This window comes from Aethalodelphis obliquidens, unplaced genomic scaffold (genome assembly GCF_003676395.1).
Source record: "Aethalodelphis obliquidens isolate GAN/ISIS:26980383/991018 unplaced genomic scaffold, ASM367639v1 scaffold1, whole genome shotgun sequence".
Classification (NCBI taxonomy): Eukaryota; Metazoa; Chordata; class Mammalia; order Artiodactyla; family Delphinidae; genus Aethalodelphis; species Aethalodelphis obliquidens.
The window spans coordinates 58973038-58991280 of record NW_020837945.1 but is presented as its reverse complement, the minus strand read 5'-3'; the positions used below and the strand labels follow the sequence as shown (position 1 = coordinate 58991280).

At 40.7% G+C, this 18243-nt stretch overlaps 1 long non-coding RNA gene across 1 annotated transcript in view; it reads left to right on the top strand.

The window, feature by feature from the left end:
- LOC113619646 (uncharacterized) overlaps window positions 1-1178 on the top strand; it is a 55876-nt gene extending 54698 nt beyond the window's left edge. Inside the window, exon 3 of the long non-coding RNA XR_003432484.1 lies at window positions 1131-1178. This is a non-coding gene — a long non-coding RNA (uncharacterized LOC113619646). The remainder of the gene's footprint in view (window positions 1-1130) is intronic.
- The last annotated feature ends 17065 nt before the right edge of the window (window positions 1179-18243 follow it).

Sequence of the window (18243 nt, the reverse complement as noted above, 5' to 3'; positions counted from 1 at the left end):
CCCCTAGCACAGGAGAACCTGGTTCAGGGCATTGCCATTCTTTATAGGCTACCTTCACTTAGGTTGTTTCACATATGTTCATCTTCATTAGGTCGTGTGTGATGAGTCTTCAGTCATTTGCATGTTTTACAAGAGTTCCATTTGTGTCTGAACATCCCACAAGATGTAACTGAAGTGGCAAAATGACCCGATTGTTTCTTTTCAAAGTGTGGCTTTTATATCTTTTCTTCCTCTTTTCTGAATTTAATGGGAGTGGTACATGTATGGGGAGGTCTTCCCTTTTCGTCTAATATTACTTTTATCTGTTATCGCTGATATTCTCAAAATACCCTCTAAAGAAGGTGAAAAATATACTCTCCAAATGTTGATTGGATGCAGATCCAGTTCTGTAAATTTAATTTAAATAACCAGTTAATGTCATTCCAAATCCCTTTCCTGTAACTTTCTTTTTTCATCTCAGGATAGTGATAGTGATTCCAGATCTGAGGTCCATCAGGCTGTATGAAGCTCCTTTGCAGATACCTGGCAGCACTGCAAGCCTGCTTATTTCTGCGCTAGAACATTATACTTCCTTTGGCTCTTTACAATGCATGGAAGTCTGGGTCCCTTTGGACTAATTGTGGCCATGGTCACATAAGTGATTGGTCAGTCTCAAATTCTGAACATTACCTCACCCTCCTTTCTCAAAACACATACCAAGACAGCTCATCCCGGGAGACTGTATGATCAGGCAAAGGACACTGGAGGGAAAGGGACTCCAGAAGCCTGAGTTCTAGTTGCCAGCAACTAGCATGAATGCTTAGGAAGTCTCTTCATCCCTCTGTTTTCCTCAACTGCAAAATGATGGAGCTGGACTAGGTAATCGCAAAGGCTGTGCCGGCTCTGCCGACACCCTTGAATCAGCAAGGTTCGGAGAATGCTAAGGCAAATGACAGTAGGGAGGGCAGAACTCATATAGCAACTACATCTCCTTACTGCAAATGTAAGAAAATTCTAAGCAGCAGACTTCAGACTTCTTAACTGATACTTCTCATCTGGTTTGGAAAGAAGCCAAAAAGCAAAAGATATCACAAGAAAGCACTTGCTCAAAAGTGTTCCTTTTAATGAATTCCTTTTAAAAAATGTCCTAGGCTATGGCAGGAGACGAGGGGAAGATGGCAGAAGAGTAAGACATAGAGATCACCTTCCTCCCCACAGAAATACATCTACACATGGAACAACTCCTACAGAACAACTACTGAACGCTGGCAGAAGACCTCAGACCTCCCAAAAGGCAAGAAACTCCCCACGTACCTGGGTAGGGCAAAAGAAAAAAGAATAAACAGAGACAAAAGAATACGGACGGGACCTGCACCAGTGGGAGGGAGCTGTGAACGAGGAAAGGTTTCCACACACTAGGAAGCCCCTTCGTGGGCTGAGACTGCGGGTGGCGGAGGGGGGAAGCTTCAGAGCCGCGGAGGAGAGCACAGCAACAGGGGTGTGGAGGGTAAAGCGGAGAGATTCCCGCACAGAGGATGGGTGCCCACCGGCACTCACCAGCCCCAGAGGCTTGTCTGCTCACCCGCCGGGGCAGGCGGGGCTGGGAGCTGAGGCTTGGGCTTCGGTCAGAGCGCACGGAGAGGACTGGGGTTGGCGGCGTGAGCATAGCCTGCAGGGGCTTAGTGCACCACGGCTAGCAAGGTGGGAGTCCGGGGAAAAGTCTGGACCTGCCGAAGAGGCAAGAGACTTTCTCTTGAGAAAGGAGAGGGGATTAAGAGTGCTGCTTAAAGGAGCTCCAGAGATGGGCGCAGGCCGCGGCTAAAAGCGCAGACCCCAGATATGGGCAGGAGATGCTAAGGCTGCTGCTGCCGCCACCAAGAAGCCTGTGTGCGAGCACAGGTCACTATCCATACCTCCCTTCCGGGGAGCCTGTGCAGCCCGCCACTGCCAGGGTCCCGGGATCCAGGGGCAACCTCCCCGGGAGAAGGCACGGCGCACCTCTGGCTGGTGCAATGTCACGTCGGTCTCTGCCGCAGCAGGCTCGCCCCGCACTCCGTACCCCTCCCTTCCCCCCGGCCTGAGTGAGCCAGAGCCCCCGAAGCAGCTGCTCCTTTAACACCGTCCTGTCTGAGCGAAGAACAGATACTCTTCAGCGACCTATACGCAGAGGCGGGGCCAAATCCAAAGCTGAGCCGCGGGAGCTGTGAGAACAAAGAAGAGAAAGGGAAATCTCTCCCAGCAGCCTCAGAAGCAGCAGATTAAAGCTCCACAGTCAACTTGATGTACCCTGCATCTGTGGAATACCTGAATAGACAACGAATCATCCAAATTAAGGAGGTGACCTTTGAGAGAAAGATTTATGATTTCTTCCCCTTTTCCTCTTTTTGTGAGTGTGTATGTGTATGCTTCTGTGTGAGATTGTGTCTGTAAAGCTTTGCTTCCACCATTTGTCCTAGGGTTCTATCCGTCCGTTTTTTTTTTCTTTAAAAAAATTTTTTCTTAATAATTATTTTTTATTTTAATAACTATTTTATCTTCTTTATTTCTTTCCTTCCTTCCCTCCTTCCTTCCTTCCTCCCTTCTCCTACCTTCCTTCCTTCCTTTCTTTCTACTTTTTCTCCCTTTTATTCTGAACTGTGTGAATGAAAGGCTCTTGGTACTCCAGCCAGGAGTCAGAGCTGTGCCACTGAGGTGGGAAAACCAACATTAGGACACTGGTCCACAAGAGACCTTCCAGCTCCACATAATACCAAACGGGGAAAATCTCCCAGAGATCTCCATCTCAACACCAGCACCCAGCTTCACTCAACGACCACCAAGCTACAGTGCTGGAAATCCTATGCCAAACAACTAGCAAGACAGGAACACAACCCCACCCATTAGCAGAGAGGCTGCCTAAAATCATAATAAGTCCACAGACACCCCGAAACACACCACCAGACGTGCACCAGCCCACCAGAAAGACAAAGTCCAGCCTCATCCACCAGAACACAGGCACTAGTCCCCTCCACCAGGAAGCCTACACACCCACTGAACCAACTTTAGCCACTGGGGACAGACACCAAATACAACGGGAACTACGAACCTGCAGCCTGCAAAAAGGAGACCCCAAACACAGTAAGATAAGCAAAATGAGAAGACAGAAAAACACACAGCAGATGAAGGAGCAAGATAAAAACCCACCAGACCTAACAAATGAAGAGGCAATAGGTAGTCTACCTGAAAAAGAATTCAGAATAATGATAGTAAAGATGATCCAAAATCTTGGAAATAGAATAGACAAAATGCAAGAAACATTTAACAAGGACCTAGAAGAACTAAAGATAAAACAAGCAATGATGAACAACACAATAAATGAAATTAAAAATACTCTAGATGGGATCAATAGCAGAATAACTGAGGCAGAAGAACGGATAAGTGACCTGGAAGATAAAATAGTGGAAATAACTACAGCAGAACAGAACAAAGAAAAAAGAATGAAAAGAACTGAGGACAGTCTCAGAGACCACTGGGACAACATTAAATGCACCAACATTTGAATTATAGGGGTTCCAGAAGAAGAAGACAAAAAGAAAGGGACTGAGAAAATATTTGAAGAGATTATAGTTGAAAACTTCCCTAATATGGGAAAGGAAATAGTTAATCAAGTCCAGGAAGCACAGAGAGTCCCATACAGGATAAATCCAAGGAGAAATACGCCAAGACACATATTAATCAAACTGTCAAAAATTAAATACAAAGAAAACATATTAAAAGCAGCAAGGGAAAAACAACACACAAGGGAATCCCCATAAGGTTAACAGCTGATCTTTCAGCAGAAACTCTGCAAGCCAGAAGGGAGTGGCAGGAGATACTTAAAGTGATGAAGGAGAAAAACCTGCAAGTAAGATTACTCTACCCAACAAGGATCTCATTCAGATTTGATGGAGAAATTAAAACCTTTACAGACAAGCAAAAGCTGAGAGAGTTCAGCACCACCAAACCAGCTTTACAACAAATGCTAAAGGAACTTCTCTAGGTAAGAAACACAAGAGAAAGAAAAGACCTACAATAACGAACCCAAAACAATTTAGAAAATGGGAATAGGTACATACATATCGATAATTACCTTAAATGTAAATGGACTAAATGCTCCCACCAAAAGACACAGATTGGCTGAATGGATACAAAAACAAGACCCATATATATGCTGTCTACAAGAGACCCACTTCAGACCTAGAGACATATACAGACTGAAAGTAAGGGGTTGGAAAAAGATATTCCATGCAAATGGAAACCAAAAGAAAGCTGGAGTAGCAATTCTCATATCAGACAAAATAGATTTTAAAATAAAGACTATTAGAGACAAAGAAGGACAGTACGTAACGATCAAGGGATCGATCCAAGAAGAAGATATAACAATTGTAAATATTTATGCACCCAACATAGGAGCACCCAACATATGCACCCAACATAGGAGCACCTCAATACATAAGCCATAAAAGGGGAAATCGACAGTAACACATTCACAGTAGGGGACTTTAACACCCCACTTTCACCAATGGACAGATCATCCAAAATGAAAATAAATAAGGAAACACAAGCTTTAAATGATACATTAGACAAGATGGACTTAATTGATATTTAGAGGACATTCCATCCAAAAACAACAGAATACACATTTTTCTCAAGTGCTCATGGAACATTCTCCAGGATAGATCATATCTTGGGTCACAAATCAAGCCTTGGTAAATTTAACAAAATTGAAATTGTATCAAGTATCTTTTCCGACCACAATGCTATGAGAGTAGATATCAATTACAGGAAAAGATCTGTAAAAAATACAAACACATGGAGGCTAAACAATACACTACTTAATAACGAAGTGATCACTGAAGAAATCAAAGAGGAAATCAAAAAACACTTAGAAACAAATGACAATGGAGACACGACGACCCAAAACCTATGGGAAGCAGCAAAAGCAGTGCTAAGAGGGAAGTTTATAGCAATACAATCCTACCTTAAGAAACAGGAAACATCTCGAATCAACAACCTAACATTGCACCTAAAGCAATTAGAGAAAGAAAAACAAAAAAAAAACCCAAAGTTAGTAGGAGGAAAGAAATCATAAATATCAGATCAGAAATAAATGAAAAAGAAATGAAGGAAATGATAGCAAAGATCAATAAAACTAAAAGTTGGTTCTTTGAGAAGGTAAACAAAATTGATAAACCATTAGCCAGACTCATCAAGAAAAAAAAGGGAGAAGACTCAAATCAATAGAATTAGAAATGAAAAAGGAGAAGTAACAACTGACACTGCAGAAATACAAAAGATCATGAGAGATTACAAGCAACTCTATGCCAATAAAATGGACAACCTGGAAGAAATGGACAAATTCTTAGAAAGGCATGACCTGCCAAGACTGAATCAGGAAGAAATAGAAAATATGTACAGACCTCTCACAAGCACTGAAATTGAAACTGTGATTAAATATCTTCCAACAAACAAAAGCCCAGGGCCAGATGGCTTCACAGGCAAATTCTATCAAACATTTAGAGTAGAGCTAACACCTATCCTTCTCAAACTCTTCCAAACTATAGCAGAGGGAGGAACACTCCCAAACTCATTCTACGAGTCCGCCATCACCCTGATACCAAAACCAGACAAGGATGTCACAAAGAAAGAAAACTACAGGCCAAGATCACTGATGAACATAGATGCAAAAATCCTCAACAAAATACTAGCAAACATAATCCAACAGCACATTAAAAGGATCATACACCATGATCAAGTGGGGTTTATTCCAGGAATGCAAGGATTCCTCAATATACACAAATCAATCAACGTGATACACCATATTAACAAAATGAAGGAGAAAAACCATATGATCATCTCAATAGATGCAGAGAAAGCTTTTGACAAAATTCAACATGCATTTATGATAAAAACCCTGCAGAAAGTAGGCATAGAGGGAACTTTCCTCAACATAATAAAGGCCATATATGACAAACCCACAGCCAACATCATCCTCAATGGTGAAAAACTGAAAGCATTTCCACTAAGATCAGGAACAAGACAAGGCTGCCCACTCTCACCACTCTTATTCAACATAGTTTTGGAAGTTTTAGCCACAGCAATCAGAGAAGAAAAGGAAATAAAAGGAATCCAAATTGGAAAAGAAGAAGTAAAGCTGTCACTGTTTGCAGATGACATGATACTATACATAGAGAATCCTAAAGATGCTACTAGAAAACTACTAGAGCTAATCAATGAATTTGGTAAAGCTGCAGGATACAAAATTAATGCACAGAAATCTCTGGCATTCCTATACACTAATGATGAAAAATCTGACAGTGAAATCAAGAAAACACTCCCATTTACCATTGCAACAAAAAGAATAAAATACCTAGGAATTAATCTACCTAAGGAGACAAACACCTGTATGCAGAAAATTATAAGACACTGATGAAAGAAATTAAAGATGATACAAATAGATGGAGAGATATACCATGTTCTTGGATTGGAAGAATCAACATTGTGAAAATGACTCTACTACTCAAAGCAATCTACAGATTCAATGCAATCCCTATCAAACTACCACTGGCATTTTCACAGAACTAGAACAAAAAATTGCACAATTTGTATGGAAACAGAAAACACCCCGAATAGGCAAAGCAATCTTGAGAATGAAAAACGGAGCTGGAGGAATCAGGCTCCCTGACTTCAGACTATACTACAAAGCTACAGTAATCAAGACAGTATGGTACTGGCACAAAATATAGATCAATGGAACAGGAGAGAAAGCCCAGAGATAAACCGATGCACATATGGTCACCTTATCTTTGACAAAGGAGGCAAGAATGTACAGTGGAGAAAGGACAGCCTCTTCAATAAGTGGTGCTGGGAAAACTGAACAGGTACATGTAAAAGTATGAGATTAGTTCACTCCCTAACACCATACCCAAAAATAAGCTCAAAATGGATTGAAGACCTAAATATAAGGCCAGACACCATCAAACTCTTAGAGGAAAACATAGGCAGAACACTCTATGACATAAATCACAGCAAGATCCTTTTTGATCCACCTCCTAGAGAAATGGAAATAAAAACAAAAATAAACAAATGGGACCTAATGAAACTTAGAAGCTTTTGCACAGCAAAGGAAACCATAAACAAGATGAAAAGACAACCTTCAGAATGGGAGAAAATATTTGCAAATGAAGCAGCTGACAAAGGACTAATCTCCAAAATATATAAGCAGCTCATGTAGCTCAATAACGTAAAAACAAACAACCCATCCAAAATAGGCAGAAGACCTAAATAGACATTTCTCCAAAATGGATATACAGACTGCCAACAAACACATGAAAGAATGCTCAACATCATTAATCATTAGAGAAATGCAAATCAAAACTACAATGAGATATCATCTCACAGCAGTCAGAATGGCCATCATCAAAAAATCTAGAAACAATAAATGCTGGAGAGGATGTGGAGAAAAGGGAACACTCTTGCATTGCTGGTGGGAATGTGAATTGGTATAGCCACTATGGAGAACAGTATGGAGATTCCTTAAAAAACTACAAATAGAACTACCATATGACCCAGCAATCCCACTACTGGGCATATACCCTGAGAAAACCATAATTCAAAAAGAGTCATGTACCAAAATGTTCATTACAGCTCTATTTACAATAGCCCAGAGATGGAAACAACCTAAGTGTCCATCATCAGATGAATGGATAAAGAAGATGTGGAACATATATACAATGGAATATTACTCAGCCATAAAAAAACGAAATTGAGCTGTTTTTAATGAGGTGGATGGACCTAGAGTCTGTCATACAGAGTGCAGTAAGTCAGAAAGAGAAAGACAAATACCGTATGCTAACACATATATATGGAATTTAAGGAAAAAAAATGTCATGAAGAACCTAGGGGTAAGACAGGCATAAAGACACAGACCTACTAGAGAATGGACTTGAGGATATGGGGAGGGGTAAGGGTAAGCTGTGACAAAGCGAGAGAGTGGCATGGACATATATACACTAGCAAACGTAAAATAGATAGCTAGTGGGAAGCAGCCGCATAGCACAGGGAGATCAGCTCGGTGTTTTGGGACCACCTAGAGGGATGGGATAGGGAGGGTGGGAGGGAGGGAGACACAAGAGGTAAGAGATATGGGAACATATGTATATGTATAACTGATTCACTTTGTTATAAAGCAGAAACTAACACAGCATTGTAAAGCAATTAGGCTCCAATAAAGATGTAAACAATAAAAAATGTCCTAAGTGTGTCTCAAATAAGAAATTTGTTCTTTTCCACACCTCCTAATTCCAGGAAGTTTCTAGGCTCTTTGTGTTGCTGACTATTTGCTCAAGTATTTGACTGACTGTATGAGATTAAGACTATTACAGTATTATTTTCAGATACTCTTGTATTTGAAAATCTTTAGGCATTCTTAAATACAATTTTTAAATGCTAATTTTACATCTTTGTGTGTGTGTCTGTGTATGTGTGTATCCATGTGTTGGAATTTAGTGTATATGAACAGGAAAATGAATCAATTGCCAACAAAAGTGAAATTTCAGAAGTTAATCTATTGTGTAAATTAGGCTCATTGGCATATCCTTTAGTCTCTTCCCCAAGGTTCCACAGCAAGCTTCTGTGTCATGTTGCTCCTCATCCTGGCATGCACTTCCCTCACTCCTCTGCCCCCATCAACATATGAACCCAAGTTTAGAGCAGCAGGTCCTAGCCCACTTTCACAGCCTCTGGTGCTGACAGAATTCCTATAAAACCTTTGGTCTTTACACCATAACCTTTCATTCATTCAGTTAATCCAAAGAATATTTTATATACCTGACACTTTGCTAGGAGTGAAGCTGTAACAATAAATAAGAGAGAAGTGTACATTAGATGAATAGGAGTTGACTGTTTTGTTACAATTATAAGAGTGCAACATACAAGAAGTCAGGGTGCCCCAAGAGCAGAGAATGGGAACCTAACTTATGGGTGAATGTGTGGAAGAAATGTCAGGGAAAAGCTCCTAGAGGAAATATGTCCTTAGACTTAAAGGAAGATGAGCAATTGTCCAGCTGAGGATGAAGTGGGGTGAGAGTGGGGAGGAGGATGAATCTCACAAAGTCTCATATAAACAGCAAAGTTAGCATTAAGCCTTCTGTTTCTAATCCCCTCAGCACCTCTGCCAGAAAATACACCTCCTCAAGACACACTACAATTTTTCAAACACAGAACAGTCTTAGTTCACATACACAAAAGATTCCGCAAGTTAATAATAATTATCTCTAGGGATTGCCATTACAGATGATAATAATTTTCTTCTTTGTACCTTTCTGTATTTTCCATATTCTTTATAATGATCATACATTACTCATAACTTTCAAAACAATGAGTTTTATTTTTAAAGGAAAAAAGTCATGATGTGTACACTGTGTGGTTGATTTAGAATGAAAAGACATTTTACATGTAAATTGGTTGGCATAATGCCTGGGACAGCCTAGGTTCTTAAATGTTTGTTTCCTTTTTTCTTATTTATCTTCTAATCCTCAGTACTGGGCATGATGCCAAGCATATTGCTCAATAAATATTTGTTGAATAAATGCATAAGCAAAACGTCTAGCTAGAATTATGGGTATTAATTATGGGACAGCTGATCTATAAGGAAGCAAAAACTATACATATTTTAGGGCCAAGCAGTTCTTACTCACCCTGGCAATGACATGGAATTAAGAAAGACCTTCTGAGATCAAATTTTTGATATTGCACTAATTAATCTGGGACCCTAAACCACTGAAGTAACTAGAAACAGACAACTGTGATATCTGAACACTTTTTAAAGCAATTTAATACGAAGAATATTGTCTTTCATGAAAAGACTTCTGATCATGTTGCTCATATTACAAACTGAAATCTAACAGTATAAACCCTGGTTAGTTTGCCTATATGGTATAATTATCCTATTTTAAATAATGGCTGTGGAAAGCCACTAGAAAGTCATAATTTGGGGGTTTCATACCCATTATTATTCAAGATGAATTAGTTTTGGCAAAACGTATTAGTTCTTGGCTTTAGAGACTGTGATCCAAAGGAGGGGAGCATAAAGGTTGACAAGAATCCCAAAGTCTTCACCTCTCTTTGACCCCAAGCCCATCCTAGGCTTTCATCAAAAGTACACAGATCTTTTTATATGATGGTAATCAAAAATTTGCAGCATAATTTGCAGCATGAGTTGCTTTACTCTAGTGGAGGAAACTTCAGTTTGCTTCTTCCCTTCCTGGCTCCTTTCCCTTGGCCTAGGAGAATGAAAATAAAATTCACACGATCTTTACGGATTTCTTCTCTGCTCCACCTGAGTGTACTTCCTCTCAGGTTACCAACTGCCCAACAGACACATTGCTTCCATGAAAGATATTCCAACAACAAAAAAAAGATATTCCATCAAGCCGTTCACTACTTCTTCCCAGTGTCCATCTTCTGGCTGTCCATATGGAAATGAACATTTTATCATGACCCTGTGACCTACACATCTCTCTATCTCACCCCATGTCATCTTTCCCAGGGAGTTAATCAAAGTCAAATGATTTAAAAATTCTAACACTCTCAATTATAGGGCTAGCAGCAGCTGGGGTCTTTACTGAGTCCACATGCAGTTTCTAGTTCTTCTAGTTGAAATAAGAATAATCCAAAAAGACAGCTAATAATTTAAAAGCTCTTCTCCTCAAAAATATTATGGGTAGCAGAAAATCTGTGAACAGTGTAGACTTGGTTTGGAAACCCCCACACACTGAAAGTTGGTTCAATTTTCTTAGTCCTAGAATATGTCTAATTTTACCTGCTTTTTGATTCTGTATGTAGGCTCAGAAAATTAATTGCTATGAAAGACTATGAAAAAATCTTACTTCTGCAAAGAATCCCACTAGAATAAAGGCTTGACTTAATGGCTAGTTCAAGAGTCAGTAATGTGGAAATTTTGGTCTAGTCATAGAATTTACAACAGCCATTAACATTTCTGGGCCTAAATTTTGCTTACATATAAAACGGAAAAAAAAATAGTCTTCAGCCCCTCCTAGAGTCTCAATGAAATATCCTACGGCTTCAAACTAAGAACGTATTTGTCAAGTTTCTTTACTAACGTCAGAGTTGATGTTCAAACGTGTGATTTTAAAGTTCTTATGTGAAATGTTGAGGTTATCTCTCTCTAAATTGCTATTGCAAAAGTATTATTGTTTAACTTATAACCTATGGCTAGAAGGTGATACAGACCTTGTAAATTGCACTGAGATTATTCTAGATGAAATTCATGTGGCAATCATGGACTCCTTTATTATCTGTCTCTATCTCACAAGTCACTTTGTACAGCTTTGCTCTAAGATGTACAAGTCCACGTGATTTGAAGGAAAAATTCCTTTGGAGCAGAAGAAAAACAAAGTCAAATGTAACTGCTACCTCAAACGTTAAAGAGATGTCCTCCTAGATTCGTTAGAGTATTTTGTGTCCTCCTACCCACCTCCTCCGTTCTCTCCAGGACTCAAAAATTTGTCTATAGAGAGATTAAAATATTCCAATTTGTATATTAAAGTTTCCTCAATTACAAAAGAGAGAGCGAGAGAGAGGAATCAATGGGGGAGGACAAATGGAATGACAATACCTTGGTGCAGTAGCTGCTAATTCAAACCATACTAATTGGCAGCACATTGGGGCATCTCTCACCGTGTAGACAAGAGAACTCAACCAGGAAACCCAGAACAAAAGGCTGTGATTCTTTCAACATTTTGGCACTTTCTTGAATGAATTACATACCCCACCTTCTCTATGAATTCAACAAGGCTAAAGCTAAGCTCCTCATCTTGACAGCTGACCCAAGGGGAATAAGAACCCACTCTGAATTGTGGACGGGCCCTTGGGATGCTGCCTTTTCAGTCTTTATTTGCCCAAGCTCCCCATGCAGTACCAACCACTGTAGCCAAGGCAAATTTCCTGGGACCTCTGATGTCTTGCCCAGAACCTAACCTGAGGTTGCAGCATGTTCTTTCAAATATTTTTGCTGAAGAGGTCTCATTCTACTTCCCCAAAAGTACACTTCTTCTGATTCATCAGATCAGTGTTTGCAACAACCTGACCCTTGTAAGAGCCAAAGATTATCAAGAGGTTTGTAACTTCTTCATTGATTTCTTGTGTTTTCCTGTTTTTGAATTCGAGGAAAGCTGACTCTGGATGATCACAAAATCAACCAAACAACTAAAACCACTGTACCCAACAGTTAATTTTGCACTTCTCTCAAAGCATATAGCAAGCATAATTGGGTGGAACAATGGAAGGTTATGAGTAACTCACTATAGGTTGGACTTTCAAAGGTAAATGTAGTAATTGATTCTTGGCCACTTCTTGGAGATTTTCAGGAGAGATAGTTATGCTCCTAAAAGTCTATATGCTTACCCTTTATTTTTTCTAACTTACTAAGTTCTTGTCAGTTCTGGTCACCCAGTCACCATTATTAGAAAGACAGTGGTTTTCAGACTGTGCCCTACGGGTCTAAGAAGGTGTCTCAAGGGCTATTGTGGGGCCTGAGGGAGGCTAAGTGAGTGAGGAACCAGACCACCTTATTTATGCCAACAGAATATTTATTGTTTGTTTTAAAAATGGAATTCTGGATAAAAGTTTGGAGAAAGGAGTTCTTTAATTAGAATGAGTTTGAAGATCTCTAAACTGAGTATCCAAAAATCTATGTATACTTGGACACAGCCCCTGAAATCCTAAGTGATATAGTAATAAGGAACAAAATTGGTGTGATTATGTCCCTCTTGGTTAAGTTCTATGAGCATTAGAAAGGATTCAGTACAGAAGGAAAAAAATCTGTGCTTGTTCATTTAGTCATTCATCCCACTAATATTTATTGAAAATTAGATTTGTGCCAGGTTCTGGAAAAACTGTCCTACTTTTGTGAGATACCATTGTTTTACCTGTAGTTCTAGTGAAGAGATCTTTAACAAGTCCAAATAACACAATTTTTTAAGTGATTACCATATTTTCTCTTTTTTTTCATCAAGTCTTCAACTTGCAAGGTATTATTATCTGCTTGCTTCAGATAAGGAAAGTAAACCTCAGAGAGATTAAGCAATTTCTTCACAGTCACTAACACAATAAATAGTCTTTCTACTCTCTCCTGGTCCTCTCCAGCTTGTCATTCACACAGGGCACACTATTTCTGAGCTCAGTAGAATCACATATAAAATGCAGATAATATTTTCTTTCCCATCTCATATGACTGCAAAAATTAAAATGAGCTAATGTGTTTTCAAGGTTAAAAAAACAGAAACAAAAAGTATACTGATGTTAGGTGATGGATTATTTTTATTGGACACTGTATCTGATTTTGCACTCTAGGCATTGCTAATTGGAAGGTCATAATTATGGATTAGGGCATGGCAACTGGAAAGACTACAAGTCAGGATAGTGCTTATCAAACTATCTAGAAGTAAAAAAAACAAAAAACCAGTTTTTAAAAATTCCCACTGCTTAATGGATGAATACTCAAAATATAAGCCCCTCTCTTTTTATGATTAGCTTCAAGAAAATTAAAATTATTGTGACAAATGGCTGAAAAAATTTCTAAATGCTATTCTCAATTGCTGTATAATCTTGTCAGGGACTGATAAAAAAAAGTCAGCAGTGGTATGTGAACATACTTTCAATAGTGCTGGGTTAGGAGATCTGGAATTGGGGGAGTTAGGATTTTCAAATTTCTGTACAGAGCTGTCCTTCAACCTATAAATATGAGCCTAAAATAAGCACTTGAAGGAAAGAGAATGGGAGAGGAGAAAAAGTTCTTCATACTTTGTACTCTATTCTCTCTAGTCTTGAGAAATATAAAGGGGACACTTTGTCCAATGGCAGTCATCCCATGTTTTATGCAACAGAAATGTCCCAATCAAAGAGGCCATTAAACCAATTTTTATAAAGCGGGTTTTATGCAGATTCATCAGAAAACTTCTCTAAAGGACTTAACGGAAATTGAGATGAAGTTGAAAGATTTGTGTTCTTCTCTGTAGAGTGGGAGGCTATATTAATGTTTGTTCTGATGTTAATGCTTTGTGCTTTTGCCTTGGAAGCCAACCCCATGTCTGAATATTGTAATGAACCAGAGGAATCTTTCTGGTGGGAGCTCCTGGCTGCATCTTCCTGGCCAGGGGGCCTCTCTTCCAATTCTGTTTTCTTGCTACTGCTCACAATAGAGTTTTCTTGCAACAACTCCCATATCTTAGGTCTCTTCTTTTTTCTACTATTTAGGACGTATCATAGATCCACAGTGGAGTGTCATACTTTGTCAAAGGGTGCCACTGACTGATGTGTGCAGAAAAAACTCCCGAGTGAGACACTATAGGTCATGTACAAAGGGCAGCTTGGTAGCTGACACTTCAGAAAGTTCAAGACTGTTTAGATGAAATGTGTATTTTTGGCTCCTGGTATTCTCCATTGCTGGGCAGGTTATGTCACTGGCAAAGCACATTAACAATTCAAGGGAAATAAAAATAGAATCTGGGTAATAAAATAAAGTCCAACCTTTTTTTCTTTTCCTTTGTGCTTAGTCTTGTTTCACTTGCTTATAGGGTGCTGCGTGCAGAGGCCTTGCACCTGGCCCTTCAGACCAGAGTTCCTAGTGTGAAATGGCTGCAGCCGACACTTCAGCATGGTGGACCGTGTGCAGGGATGCTGCACCCAGCACTTTTATCTGGAGTGAAGTGACCAGCATAGCTGTACCTGACCCACAAGAACTCCACCCCCATAAGGACTCTATAAAACAGCCCCGCCAAGGGTCCTTCAGGGAGAGCATGTACTCTAGAGCACAGGCTTGAACCACTCCATTCTCTGACCAAAGAGTAAAGCTTTCTTTTGCTTCTGAACAGTCTTGTTCTATTGGCATAAGCAACACAGGGCAGACGACCCCTTACTGGGGACCAATTCAGGGAGTTCGGTAACAAATTTTTGGCAGCCCAGATGGTATTGACCATGGCCCTGCTGCCTATACCAACCTACTAGGCTTCAGACTCACTCTGGATCCAGCTGGAGGACAGTGGACGTTTTGGAGATTTGCATGGGAATGATTGCCTCTGATCTTGGGTACACTCTGACAGGGTAGAATGGTGGCAGCCTTCCACTGAATTCAGAGTGACTCTGCCCAACAACCTGATAGTCGGGAGCGGTACGCACACTGCATAGCCCCCAGGGTCATCTGGACTGTGCCCCCTTGAGGGAATCATACTGTGCCATCACTGGGGACTGGAGACTAAAACTCATGCCTGCCTGCCCATTGCCTCTGGCTGGCCTTCCCGCAGTGCCAGGCGGCCCAGGGGTGATGGGAACTTGTGGGCAAGAAGAAGCCGAGGAAATCTTGCCCACTGTCTCACCAGTAGCACTATCCTCCTGACCCCTGTACAAGGCAGTAGCAGCTGCACCATGGCTCTTTGCCCTCCTGCTGACTTCCAGGGGTCAACACTGGTCCCCACCAAGGGATAGCAAGCCAAGGAAACTAGGATCCAATCACTGTGTCATATGTAAACCAGAGGAACACTGGAAGGGAGAATGGCTTCACCACCCCTGGAGGGGGTTGGAAATGGCAGATCCTGGCCACTACCCTCAAAGGCAGATGGTCCAAATAGATGAACAATGATGGAGCCAGGGGTCTCCTAATCTGACACTCCAATTGACCCCCAAGGAGCTCTGGCTGACGCTGGACATAGGGGAAAAGCTTGTTGACTTCTTAGTCGACACTGGTGCCACTTACTCAGTTCTGAATATCAGATCAGGCAAACCCAGTCACAAGAGTGGTAAAATTATGGGGGTATCAGGGAAAGCCCAAGGATGGGCATTCATAGAGCCATTAGAATGCAAATTGGAAGAGCATACTCTCAGCCATTCCTTCCTATACATTCCTGAATGCCCTGCATCCCTGTTAGGAAGAGATACCTTACATAAATTGAGAACTATTATCCACCTAATGGGAGACAAATTGGAGATCGGCATCAGAAAAAAGGCACAAGGTGATAATGTTAATGGCTGAGGACAAACCTCCCTGGACAGAGCAAGTTGACCTCCCCAGGCCCATGGATGTGTGGGACAAACTGTAGAAGCCAGTCTCGTGATAGTCCAACTAAAACCTGGACATACATGGCAATCAGGAGAACTTGTTGGGCATTGTCCCTGTTATACAGGGCCTAACTGATCAAGGCTTTATTAGACCAGGCCAATCAGCCTGTAATACCCCAATTCTCCCCATAAAGAAAGCCAGTGGGGAATACCGCATAATACAGGACCTCAGGGCAGTCAGTGAAGCTACCTGGGATATATATACAGTTGTCCCTAATCCCTATACCCTGCTGGTCACGCTACCATCCACCAGGACCTGGTATTCTGTATTATTAGATTTAAAAATTGCCTTCTTCTGTTATTCTGTATTCCATTAGCCCCAGAATCACACGAAATTTTTGCTTTTGAAAAATTTGGCAGGAACCAAACACACAACAAAAACAACACTGCTGGACAGTCTTACCCCAAGTGTTCAAAAATTCCCCTGCCATCTTTGAGGAAACTTTAGCTAAGGACATAAAAGTTATACATCTGGAGAAGGGAATCCTCTTTCAGTATGTAGATGACATTCTGACCACCAGCCCTACTAAGGAAGCCTCTGACAAAAACACTGTAACCACTCTGAACAGCTCAGCTGATAAAGGATATGAGATGTCCAAGAAAAATCCTCAAATATCACAAAATAGGGTGACCTATCCAGGCTTCATTCTCGCAGGCCAGAGAAGCCTACCTCAGGAGAAGAAAGAAGCCATTTGCAGCCTTGCCGCTCCTAAAACTAGAAGACAGCTTAGGGGTTTCCTGGGGGCGGCCAGGTTTTGCCCAACTGGATCTCTAATTATGCTAAACGTCTATATGAAAAGTTGAAAGGAAAGGACGATGATCCTTTTGAATGGAATTCAGAATGCGAAGGGACCTTTCAAGAATTGAAAAAGCAATTCTAACAATTAAAAACCTCTTCCCTGAATTCAGCTGAAATTGGCTTATAAGCAACTACCAGTTTTCTTACCCCTGGCTTTGCCCTCTCTGGAACAAGTCAAAATTAGGTGAATCCCTTCTCTACATGACGCCCATTCACCCCAGGAAGTCTTTTTTTCTCCTGGCTTCTCCTTGTCTCTCCGGAAATGAGAGGCCGGAGTTGTTATTCCAACCTGTCACTAATAACTAAATAACAACATACATCTCATTAACCAATATAAGTCTCATTTTTCCACACTCTATGGTCCTTTCCCGCTGCAAAACCCTAAAAGGCTGTAAGTTACTTCAAGTAGTCATTCAGCAAACATTACTGGCTGTCTATATGTGCTGGCTGCTGAACTAGGTTTTCTTGAAAAGAAGTGAGTTGCCCCTAATCGGAAACATTCAAGTAGAAACAGGATATGTTTGAATAAATAAATTGTCAAGTGTGTTTGAAAAGAAAAAAAAATGTTTTGTGTGCCTGGTTGGGACAGAAGACTTCTAAGGTCTCCACCAAAAACAAAGATTAAGTGATTTTATGAATAGATAGATAGGCAGATGGACAATTTTTTCCTTGTCGGTATGTTACTTTGTAATTAAGTCTTATGAGTGTGAACCCACTGTCTCTTCATTATAAATGGGACCAGATAAATTATCTGGTCTTTACTGCCCCAACGGAAAAAAAAAAAGAATTGAAAAAGCAATTACTTCAGGGCCCTGCCCTGGCCCTCCCAGATTTAGCTAAACCCTTTAAGCTTTTCATTCACGAAAGAAGGGGAATCACCCTTGGGATATTAGCTCAAAAACCAGGACCCCTTACTCTGGTGGTTGCTTATTTCTATAAACAATTAGATCAAACAACTAAGGGATGGCCTCCTTGCCTACGGGCAGTAGCAGCTACTACAACCCTACTAAAAGAGGCTGAAAAGTTAACTTTTGGTCAGCCAATCACTATATGGACTCCACACCAGGTTCAGGCTTTAGTAAGTTCTAAGGGGACAGAATGGCTATCCCCTGGAAGGTGAATTCAAGTTCAGGCTATGTTTTTAGACAACCCGGTGGCTACCATAAGAACTTGTCACATGCTAAATCCTGCCACCCTGCTACCCACAGAAATGGAGCTCCTGGATGGAGCATGATTGTATAGAAACCACAGACATGATCTATTCCAGTTGCCCCAACCTAGGAAGTGAGCCTCTTCGAAACACTGATGAGGAA